The sequence below is a fragment of the Engraulis encrasicolus genome, chromosome 4, assembly GCF_034702125.1.
Source record: "Engraulis encrasicolus isolate BLACKSEA-1 chromosome 4, IST_EnEncr_1.0, whole genome shotgun sequence".
In the NCBI taxonomy this organism is placed as follows: domain Eukaryota; kingdom Metazoa; phylum Chordata; class Actinopteri; order Clupeiformes; family Engraulidae; genus Engraulis; species Engraulis encrasicolus.
This window is the reverse complement of record NC_085860.1, coordinates 49499668-49511776: the sequence shown is the minus strand read 5'-3', so window position 1 is coordinate 49511776 and position 12109 is coordinate 49499668. Positions and strand designations below refer to the sequence as shown.

General features: G+C 43.0%; 1 pseudogene; it reads left to right on the top strand.

Moving 5' to 3' along the window:
• Nucleotides 1-8576: 8576 nt before the first annotated feature.
• On the top strand, nucleotides 8577-11950 carry LOC134446952 (uncharacterized; annotated as a pseudogene).
• Nucleotides 11951-12109: the final 159 nt, after the last annotated feature.

The following is a 12109-nucleotide window of genomic DNA, read 5'->3' as shown; positions in this document are numbered from 1 at the left end:
ACTGACTGTAATGCTGTGTACAGACCAGGAGCGAATGAAGCGACGGAAGTCATTATTTCTCTATGGAGGGCACGCGACCTGCGCTACCAAAGCGAATTCGCCAGGAGCGACCAGAGCGAATTTTGACGATTAAACTAAATCTAATCGCAGGCGAATTCGCTCTGACGTTGTTCGGCGACAACGAATCGGAACGTTCATATCTCCAAATGTCCCAGGCTGTCAAGCCAGAGCCGTTATGTGATTAGTTGAATCAAACATGTCAATGCTGCGTCTGGAGCGAATACAGCGAATTCAAGACGAAACTTCTTCTGCTGCCCACGCTACCAGGCAGCGTAGTTCGCTCTTGGTCTGGACACAGCATAAACACACATTCTTATCAGAAACATGCAGGAGGCGGTTGCAAATTTCAGGTGTTTTTAATGTTCAATCTGTGAGTACAAACAACAACGTTAAGTTAAATGCATGTTTTTTAACAATAAATAAAAAAATAAACCTATGGAATGTCCCCAAGTGCAGAGAGGGCTTCATCTAGTCCACAAATTTTGTGGACATTGCCCGAGAAGAAGCCCGCTCTGCACTTGGGGCACGTGTCCACAGCGTTGGCCTGCCACTGCTCCACGCACTGCTGGCAGCCAATCATCGAGTTGCAACACGATGTCGCCATCGGACTGGTCATTGGCCCTACAAAAAAAAAACAAATACACAAAAGTTTGAATACTATTGCCTTGCAATGCTGATCATTAGAGTGAACAAAACGGCGGCTCAGTTCCCAGTCAATTACTCCATACAGCTTAAAGCACCAAAAAAATCAGTTCTGATAAATACAGTTTTCCTCGATTGTTTCCACACAATTTCTGGTACTTCACAAACAATTCTGGAAACATCTCACCCATTGGCCAACTTCCCTAAAATGGAACACAGACAATGTTGAAATACACTACACATTCTCTACTGACCTTGGCAGATAATACATTTAAAGGCCTCCTTAATGTGCCCCGCTGCAGTGTCGATCAGGACCAAGACGGTGCCCTTCTGGGTCCTGGCAAGCTGAGACAGTGATGAACTCACACTTGGGAGGCACTGCGCCGCCTCTACCACTTCGTCAATTTTTTGGAGGACCTCCTGCAATGCAGCTGACCCCACCTTTGAGCTAAAACCAGAGGCCAAGTAAACAACAGACAGACAATGAATAACAAGGACAATTAAGTGTGCACTGTTTTTAGCAATTAATTTCTACAATTCATGCTGCCCATTCACAAATGTTACCTTTTTAAGAAATACTTTGCATTACCATCAAAGTCTAAGTATTCACTACGACTGGGAAAATTGCATTTTTCATACATTTGGCCAAAGGCAGCACAGTTTCAATGAGCAATGGTTACAGTCTCTGGAGCAATGTGGTGTTAGGTGCCTTACCGAAGGACAGGGAGGTGCATATGTTGTTTGCAACAGAATGACAAACTTCATTCACAATCAGTGCAACTTTCTAATTAGACAAAATGATTGCACAGATGTGTGATTAACTTGAACTTGCATTGCATTGTTTTGGTGTTCCTTTCTTTGTCATTTGAAGGAGGTCATGACATGATGAGTTACCTTTTGTTTTTGGTTGCCACTGTCTGTTGGTAGTCGGCGAAGACAGCCTGTGGCACCGCAAAAAAAAATCTGGAATTTTGCCTCCTGAACACAGATCCTAGAAATAAACAACTTAACGTTAATATTTCCAGTGCATAAACCTGCAGTTTCTGTGCAAGACATGATTTGAGGACCTCAATCGGTAAGCGTGTTGTTTATTGTGATTTCCTTTTTGTTATGCTTAATATAGCCAATATCACTGCAAGCTTACTATTTCATCACCTGTGCACTCTTATGATGGAACCACACTATTGTTATATAGTGGACAATGCAACACCATTCAACAATGAGTTTAGTTAAGCAGAAACACACACACAGTGGGGCAGTATATGACAAAATCTGGTACCTCGAGTCCCCTCTGAGTCCATAATTTGGTGACACTGGGCGTCTGTGAGGACGTACGTGTCCTCCGTGGGGACAGCCAGGTGCACCTTGGTGATGATGCTGTCGACAGTGGCCTCATACTCCAGGAAGCGGACCACGATGGTGCGGCTTGGTCTGACAGCCCCGTCCAGCTCAGCCAGGTAAATTGATCTAGGGAAGATAAGATAAAGCTTTATTGTCTGTAACACATGAAACAGAAACTTGACATTTGACAAGACTTGACAAAACAGGACAAGACAATACATGTACTGTATGTTGAGTAGGGCTACAGCTGAGGGGATGAAGGACTCCTTATCTAATTTTGAGTGCTAGTGGAACACTGAAGCGTCAACCAGATGGAAGCAGTTGGAAGGAGTGAGGGGGGTACTTGGTGATCATTTCAGCTTTCCTGATCACTGCACCAATGTACAGTTCAGATAGGGAGCTTTGAGGTGAGCCAGTAATTTTGATGGCTTGGTTCAGTCACATGAAAGTTTATTCGTTTGTCCAGGGCCGCTGACAGGTTTGGCTGGGCACGGGACAAAAAAATATCAATGGGCCCCCCTTCCTCCTACGCCCCCCCCCAAAAAAAAACAACCACCAAAAAAAACAAACCACCAGATTTTTTTCTTGATAATGGAGGAGTGGTGGGTGCTGTGTTCTTAGACCTTCGCAAGGCTTTTGACACAGTCAATCATCCAGTACTCCTCTCAAAGTTGGCGTGCTTTCAGCTGGCTCCAGGTGTACTAAACTGGATAGAGTCCTATCTATTAAATAGGGCCCAATGTGTTAAGATAAATGATAAAATATCTTCCTTAAAAGCATGCTCTATGGGGGTGCCACAAGGTTCCATATTGGGACCTTTGCTGTTCAGCACTTACATAAATGATCTTCCATCTGTATGTGAGGGTGTGGAGATACTGATGTATGCTGACGACACTGTATTATTTACACACGGCAAAGATCCGGTACAGGTGGCCAGCAAATTGACTCAAACACTAACTAAGGTCTCAATGTGGTTAAAAACCTCCTGTCTCACACTAAATACCAACAAAACTGTCACAATGTATTTTCACAATAGATTTAAACTAAATGTTGTTCCAGACATATATGTTGATGGAACAAAGCTAAATAATGTTGATGAGTTTAAATATTTAGGCGTGACCTTAGATTCTACTCTTAGTTTTAAGAAACACATTAAAAAGCTGGGTAATACTGTTAAGTATAGCATATCAAATTTTAGACATATCCGTAACTCTGAGTATTGATGCTGCTGTGACTTATGTCAATGCTATGATCATGTCCCACCTGCATTATTGTTTATCAAGCTGGTCCCAGGCCAACAAGACTGTCTTAAAATCCATTGATTCACTATACAAGCAGGCCCTGAAGGTCCTAGATAGAAGATCTTTTCAGTACCACCATTGTCCTATACTGAGCAAGTATAATATGCTCAGCCTTGAAAACATCATACAATTTTCTGATCTGCGGCTAATCCATAAAATCATTCACAATGCAGCACCCCCACCCCTAAGAACATTTGTTCAACCCTGCTCTGAATTGATGAGCAGAACGTCAAGATCCACCATTAGGGGTGATTGTAGTCTCCCAATCCGACGAACTGCTTTTGCTCAGTCAGCCTTCTCCTTCAGGGCAACCAAAACATGGAATAGTCTACCCAGTAACCTAAAAAGTATTACTGATTATCAGGCCTTCTCAAGGGGTGTGAAAAAATGGATATTAACCAACCAGTCTTGTCAACATTAATCATATGTTTTTAAAATATGACTCACACTGTATGCCATTTTAGTGTGTGTGTGTGTGTGTGTGTGTGTGTGTGTGTGTGTGTGTGTGTGTGTGTGTGTGTGTGTGTGTGTGTGTGTGTGTGTGTGTGTGTTTGACCTATGGCCTATGGATGTGCTTACTTGTTTATATCTTGTCTATGTTATTGTATTTTAATATTTGTTTTACCTGTCCAGGGACTGCAGATGGAAATTAGCTATATAGCTATAATCTGGCACAAGCCATCTTTTTACTTCTGTAATCAATGTGTATTGTGCATGGTCCCTGTTGAACTAAACTAAATAAACTAAACTAAACTAAGAGAGACCAGGTGGCCAGACTACACTTTCGGCCTGAAAGCGCACCACAGACTCTCACATGATATGCTACCGGTGTAAGAAATGGCATTGGTACCAAAGTAGCCTCACAATGATGCATACAATGCCATAGTAAATGATCTAGGCCAGGGGTGTCCAACCTTTTTTTAACCGAGATCTACTTTTGAAGTTGATGGTCTGCCGTGATCTACCAAGTCAAATTTAAGGATGTCGGTGTGAAAATTTCTGATCACCATTATTATGAACAAAATGTTTTTAGTAGGCTACTATGGCCGTATCTTTTCAGTGTATTTTTAAAGTGTGTTGAATAGGCTTATGTTTATGTAGCGGGCAGAGCGTAGTGCTGTGTAGGAGGTGCCACTTCGGGTGGCGACGCAAGCCAATTGTGTGCTGAGCGTAATTAGGTGGCACAGGTGGCATGTCATTTCAAATGGTGGCGGGAGCTTGCCAAAGATTGCTTTGTTGGTGGTGCAGTTGAGCCAGAAGGTTGTTTGTTTGCTGTGCGGCCCGTGAAATTGGAAGTTTGTGTCGGTAGTGCGGAAACGTGAGCAATTTGGGGATTATCGATCATTAAGCCGCATGCAAGGTGCCTACGTTGTCTGAGTAACACGGGACGTGTCTGGATCGCAGCTGATATACTGCACTGAGCTGCCGACACGCGCATTTAATACTTCCTACAGAAGCACGGGCGCTCGCGTTAACCCCTCCTGCGCTGCATTGTAACAACTTCATTGGGAAGTTTAATCAACGTTTAACTTCACCGGTCTCAATCCCAAGAACGCAGCCCAGTCACTGACTGACAGGCGGCCGGTGAGCGCACGTCTCTCTCCAGTCCTGAGGAGGACCATTTTAGGAGCCACAGCCACTGTTTTTCCTTGTTAATTTGTTTGCATTTTCTTTTGAGTTTGGTGGGACACTCCCCTCAGTACGGGTTTTAATTGGAGTTACTGCGCAGTAGGCTACTTTTGGGCCGACAGCCAATCGGTGAGCCACGACGTGGCCCAGCGCAGTGTTACACCCGTCTTTCGTCTCCTGCTTGAGTGTGCGTGTGTGCGCGTGTGTGTGTATGAGTGAGTGTGCACTTTGTGTATGTTTTCTGTGTTTGTCTATTTAACTATCTAGGGCAATGTGCAATATATTTGTTTGAGGACAGTGTCGGTTTGCAGTGCAACACGTGTGTAGTGTACAACCTGTTAATAGTGTTTGCAATTACTTAGCCTACTAAACTGGGGTGCCGTGAATATTGTGTGCAATATACAGTGTGTGTGATCAATGTGTGTAGGCCTACCCTTTTATTATTTTCTATGTTTGAAGCATTGAGAGTAAATAAAATGGAGGCCAAAATTCTATTTCATTGTTGAAGCCAAGTTGGAGCCAAGGTTGGACCCAAAAAGACCAAAAAATGGCCAAATCCCATTCATTCCTATGAGAGACATAAAACCCTGTATCTCCCTTAAATGCCACTCCAGGGGGATCATTTTTCGCTCAACTAGTAGGTCCCCTTGCTCTCCAACTTACCAGGGTGGTGATTTTTTGTGGTGATGTTTTATTTTAGAGAGATATTAAAAGTTAAATTGACCAATGAGCATCAGAACATGGTTTGATTGACCGTTAGAAGTCTTGTTGTTGTCCAATCAGCACCTGCGTTTGGCGTTGCTAAGGTGGAATGTAAGTTGGAATGTTCCCAAATCTGGCTTCAAAGCGTTGAATGGCAAATAGCGTTGATTTGGCGTCCATTCTATTTACTGTCAATGGTTTGAAGTGATCACCTGTGTGACTATTGCATGAACTACACCTATTTGGTGTCCACTTAACCACTGTCTGTCTTCAAGTTGTTGCTGCCTGCCCTAGTGGCCACTATTTATTGTATGTCTTATTTCTTATGTGTTGTCAATAAAATTTGTATTTTTGATTACATCAGCCCCAATTGTTCCTTTACACGAACAGCCTGCATTAAGGCAGTTAAGAGGTCAAAAGGTGTTTTGCGCTCATTAGCGCCCCCTGGTGGTTACATTTACATAACGCATCGTTGCGCACATGTTCTGTTACTGACCCGATGTTACATGTGTGCACACATGAAACAACTGCAATACCCTGACGGTCACTTCCTAATGCTTTCCCCTTAATACCGTGGGACTAATTATCTAACCAATACAGTACCAGCAGCTTGCTACATAGCCTACTTTTGAAAGACAATATTTTCCCCGTCACATTAAATGTCTCGCGATCGACTGTCACTCCCCTCGAGATCGACTGGTTGGGCACCCCTGATCTAATCAATACAGTACCAGCAGCTTGCTACATAGCCTACTTTGAAAGACAATATTTTCCCCGTCACATTAAATGTCTCGCGATCGACTGTCACTCCCCTCGAGATCGACTGGTAGCTCGCGATCAACTGGTTGGGCACCCCTGGGCTAACTAATACGGCAAACACATGGCCTGTATCGGGTCTTTTTGAATTAATGACTGCAATACCATCGATAATAATGTCGTTTTACTAGCAAGTACTTAAACTTTGACAAGGCACTCACTGGCAGACAGAGATTCGGATGATGTAGTTGTCGTGGTTGGAAACTTACCGAAACCTTGTAGAGCTTGTCTCGCATGCTGGCTCGCACGCGACCGACAAGCTCTCCCCCGGCAATGCTGGCACTTTACACATGTCCCGAATTGTAGTGGTTTTCTCCCCGCTTGATGCTTCTTCCTTCGTCCTGGAAGAAGGAGGTGAAGCTGGAGAGGGATACTGCCATCCTGTCAAATTCCAACTGTCAAAGTTGCCTGAATGACGTTAGTTTCGTGGGACGCAGTTGTAGTGCCTTGACTACTTCACAGAACAACTAACTATACGGGGCCAAGATAACTATTCCTATTCCACCGCAATCATATGTGAAATCCAGCGGACGTGTCAAACGGAATCGTGAGTTAGCTTGACTAGTCCATTCAAAGTTAAGCGACTTTCAGCCCCACAGACCGGAAGTAGAAGGGTGTGACTTAGGTGCCCCATTGCCTACAGTACATCTAGCAGCACTGACTGAGGTAAATAAATAAGTCCAACAACGTAAAAGGGTTAGCACTGTGGCTAACTGATGGTACTATCTTTGTATGAAGTATGATTTTGTAAGTGACTTTTTATGATGTAGTTTGTGAAGGCTGCCCCCTCTAGCAAGGAGGTCAAGCAAGTTAAGAAAACATAATTACCTGGAAAATCCTGGCCAACCTGACGATGTCTATGTCGTTTTCACGCATCATTGTGCGCTTGGTTCCCCTGGTAAAAATGTGCACGGGATGATCCATATTTGGCTTGCTGAACTTCCGTTTGTAGTATTAATTTAAATTGCCGGTAACGGTGTGTGGTGGTGGTTCCTCAAAGCGGCTCGGTAGTCTCTAACGCGCGCATAGAGTTCTAGTTCTAGAGCCAGTTATTTGATTTCTGTTTTTTCATAGCAATATCAGAAAATGGTAAACGGGCCGTCTTCCGTCTTTTCAGTACCCTGTAATGAATATAAATAATTGGCAACAACGATATTGAAAATCAAAGCATAATTCCACAATGGTCCGTGGGGGGTCCGCTCATTTTTCCGACGCACCATTGGTCCGATGCGTCAATGTTCCGAACATTTCCCATTGATCCTACAGCACTTAGTCTCAGATAACTTTTTACCAATTAAATGAAACCCTTTGCCCCGACCAAAAGCTGCTTTAGATCACCGTCATCTCTGAAGCCTACGCAGTGGTCATGCTGCTGTCTGTGACAGGTTAGGTTTAGGGAAAGTTTTGGTCAAGGCACAAATTTAAAACTCAGAAACATTGCAATAGCCTACTGACAGGTTAGGGTTAGGAATGGTTTTGGGTTGGGCACAATTGCATTAATGACTGGTTATGTTTAGGGGTGGTTTTGGTAAGGGCACAGCTAGACCGACTCAGACGGCATCTATGTGCTCGTCGCAGCGCATGCAGCTGAAGTTTCTTGGCACCGGGAAAAGCAGGACATACGACCTGGGATGATGACCAACCCCAAACAGCCATTGGTCGGAACATTGAGCTGTCGGAGCAAAGGATTTCATGTAATTATTTCGAGTTAGTGGGCTGTAGGATTAATGGGAATATTGACGAATCGGACCAAAGGGGTGTCGGAAAAATGACATGCTACCGGTCCGTGGATCTCTTGGCCATTCGATTTCCTTTTCCAAATCGGGAAATAGAAAACAAAAAATAACTCGTTATCCGATTTTTGTTTTGGAAATCGGGAAACGAAAATCGGAAAACGAACCAATTTTCAATATCCGTTTCATTCTCTTAAATGCGGGCAGGCTTGTAATTGGGACCGTGTACGGTCCGTGTACTTTTTCGTTCATTCGTTATTCAATTTTGAACGTTGGACGAGAAATGAAAAAGGACTCGTTTATTATGTTTTGCGCTTGAATATCACTTGTGAAATAGGTTCAACCACCATATTTAGTTTTTCTTGTAAGTATTTTAAAATAGTCAATGAATACCAGAAAATCGGAAAAGCACATTTGAAAAATGCCGTTCTGAATTGTGTATTAGTTTATTTAGAACTTGACTTCAGGGTGACCTGGAAGCAGTTAGCCTCGCCACACCGACCGTCCCGGCTCAGACTCGAAGTCGCCTTGTGCATGTGCATGAAATTATGGCCTCATTGGAAGCGTACTCCGACATAATCCGTGAAATGATACGGAAACATGCTACGCATGCAGATATTTCGCAGCACCTGACTGACATTGGAGCAGGACGGGGCTGTTCAGTCATGAGTGTGAGGAGGTTTTGTGACGCTCACAACCTCACTAGAGTGGTGTCTGATGCTCAATTGGAAGTCGCAGTTTCTTCAGCTGTTAATGAGGTAGGATTGCTTTGATGTTTTGATAGTGCCCCTTTCATTTAACGTAGGATTTAAAAAAGCCAGTCGTTATAACACAGTACATGCTGTTCTCTTTGAACCATGTGAACTAGTCTATCGCTCTATCGCTTTCTTTCGTAGACTGGCCCAACTTTTGGTCGAAAGTTCATGACGGGGTACTTGGCGAGCAAAGGGATTGTCGCTGCAGAAAATCGCGTTGGTAGAATCCAACAAGGAGTTGCCCGACCATACCACGAAATGAGACGCAAGGTAGGCTACTATATTGCATGAAATAAGACAAGAAAGGGAAAACAAACAACCTCCTTATGAAAGTCCACATGAGAGACTCAAAGCTGTCTCATTATGGCATTCCACGACAGGCTGTGCGTGACGTCACTGTTTACATTTCTCATTCTTCCGTGCGGCAAGAGCTTGTGTTGTGAAAACAGTGCCTACTCATACAGAAGGTAAGCTTCGTGACTTACTAAAGAATTGTGCAATGAAATCTATTTCCATATCACACCGGATATAATTATTATCTCCATCCTATTTTTAAAACGTCTGAAATGTGAAAGATTCGTAGCCATCAGAAACCTAGATGGCTCCGAGTTGCATGTACACTCACGGTAGCCCTACATAACGTCAACACTACAAAGTAAAGACCTTCACAATGGTTTTAGGCAACCTAGAGTAGTGGTCATCTGTTATGTGTAACAGCTCGTTTTTATGAGAAGTGGAATACACTGGAATCTGATCTGACGTTAGCTAGCAAGCTAACAAAATAGCTATATCCAGAGCTATGAATTGTGCTCTGCACGTTTTCCCTTCATGTGTCCACGTTAAGTAACTGCAACTTATCACATTTTGGTGTGCCATCGGTATGCAAACAGCTATATAATAGAATTAAAATCAGCTTAGCAAATTCCAATGTTTGGACTTGCAGCTGGTGACGGTAGATAATGATATAGCCTTATTCCGGGTGTTGTGTGGAAAGCTTTCATTGCACAGTTCCAGTTCTTTAATGAGGCTTATCTGGGTGTGTTTGTGACATGAAAAACGATTATGATCAACTACACAGCCAACTGTCAGAATGCAATGTCCCGTCTGAACATCTGGATAAAGACATTCAGTGACACACTGTTTTAAGCACATTCCATACCTGGCCAAATCTTCAATTGGCTAAATAAATTGAGACCATAACCCAACATGACAAATAGCCTATATTGTAACAAGTCATGTGATGTCCCGAATAGAGAATGCTGTTATCTCAGCTCTTTTTGCCACCCAACATTTTTGAACACGCGCAGTACATAGAGAAATACGTACATAGAGAAATACATCAGGTTGCACTCCTGCTCTGTGAATATTGCCTTTCACCTCTCCCCACATAGTCTACAACAATACAGCATTAACTGGAATGTATTGTAGCCTACTGTAGGTGAATCATAAACACTAGGCTAGCTCTGCATTGCTGCATTTGAACAGAGATTATCAGACATGGCCAACTTCATTTGTGTTGCAGGGCCTGCGGAACTTCAATCCAATCCCATACAGTGCTGCCTATATGGGGCACAAGATCCACTTGGATCAAAATGAAAAACTGGCAATGTTTGGAGTGACGCATGTGATTGCCATAGATGGCTATTCTAGCAAGGTAGTGGCACATGCAACACTGTAAATTAATCATAAAAGCCATTCTGTTTACGGTTTGAGGTTATGACACTTATTGGTGAAGGAGGTTGTCCATTGTGACAGTGCAACTCATTTTATGCCCTAACAATTCAAGGTCTGCTGTGGTTGACTATGGGATGTGGGATCAGGTTCGTGTCGACCATGGCAAGGAATTCTACTTGACATTATTCATTCAAGAAATTCTTGCATCCCACCGACATTGTCAGGACAAACCCCCTTATCATCAAACCCCATCAACAAAGGTAAATAATAATAAAAAAAAATATTATTTTCCACACGAATAAAATTACAAGCAAAACATGCCATGCAATTAGAGTTGTCTGCCTGCGTTGTGTGTGTGTGTGTGGGGGGGGGGAGGGGGGTCTCTTGCAGTTGACCGTGGTGACTGTCGCTGCTGTGCCTTTTAAGAAAGTGTCCTCGACTGATGTCTTAAGAACATTAAAACATCTCAAATAGCCCTTATCCAGCTTACAGACCAAGAACTCCTGGACATGGACTGCAACATCAGCAGATTCTGTGTGTCAAACCTGACAAGACAGCTCGCTGAACTTGGCATGAATAGAGTACTTGATGCTTGGAATGCACACAGAATTCCAGGTAACTGTACCCTTTACTTTGCATGGCACTGAACATAAAACTTGTCAAAAAAGGGAGTCCAAGGCACTCTTCTTGTGGAAAAATATTAAAAAGCCTTTATTGAAACATGGCTAAACGTTTTAAAACATGGGAGCAGAGACCCACTTGTTGTGAATTTAGAGTTGAACACCTGTACTGTGCGTAGGTGTGTGTGTGTTTTCAGCCAGAAGGGAAGAGATGGGGGTTAGGCCTTTCTCAAGTGAAAGGGCAGCATATGTGGTCAGCAATGTAGTTTGACAGTGTCTGTGTTATAATGTAATGAAATTGTAATGTGTCATCATGTATATCTACAAAAAAAGGTATTATTTGACTAATATATTTTTGACCAATTCTCATTACAGGGAAAGGAATACCCAATCAGCTGGCCAAGGATGGATGCTTGAAAAAGGTACCCGAGGGACTTCTACCCCATGCCACAGAAGCAGCCAACATGTACCAGAGGGAAGTGGGAAACCCTCTCACAAGAGTGTCCTGCTTTGGCACAGACCCACTCCAACTTGAGCAGAAGATTACTGTTGAGCGACAGTTTGCGGAAGCATTCCCAGACGTGACATGCCTGTACAACAGTGTTGTTAACAAAGACTTCAAACCATTTCAGGATGCAGTAGGTCACCTGATAGACCTCACCAATTCGCACATTTAAATGAGATTAAAAGATGAAAATATTCAAGATTAAAAAAACTTTATTAAAATTTTACAGATGTCACACTGTGCTTTTTTAATTTCTAAAAAACATCATAAACATTAACTTAACGGTAAAATGAATAACAATTTAAGGTATGCCTCAAACAGAACGTGCAAA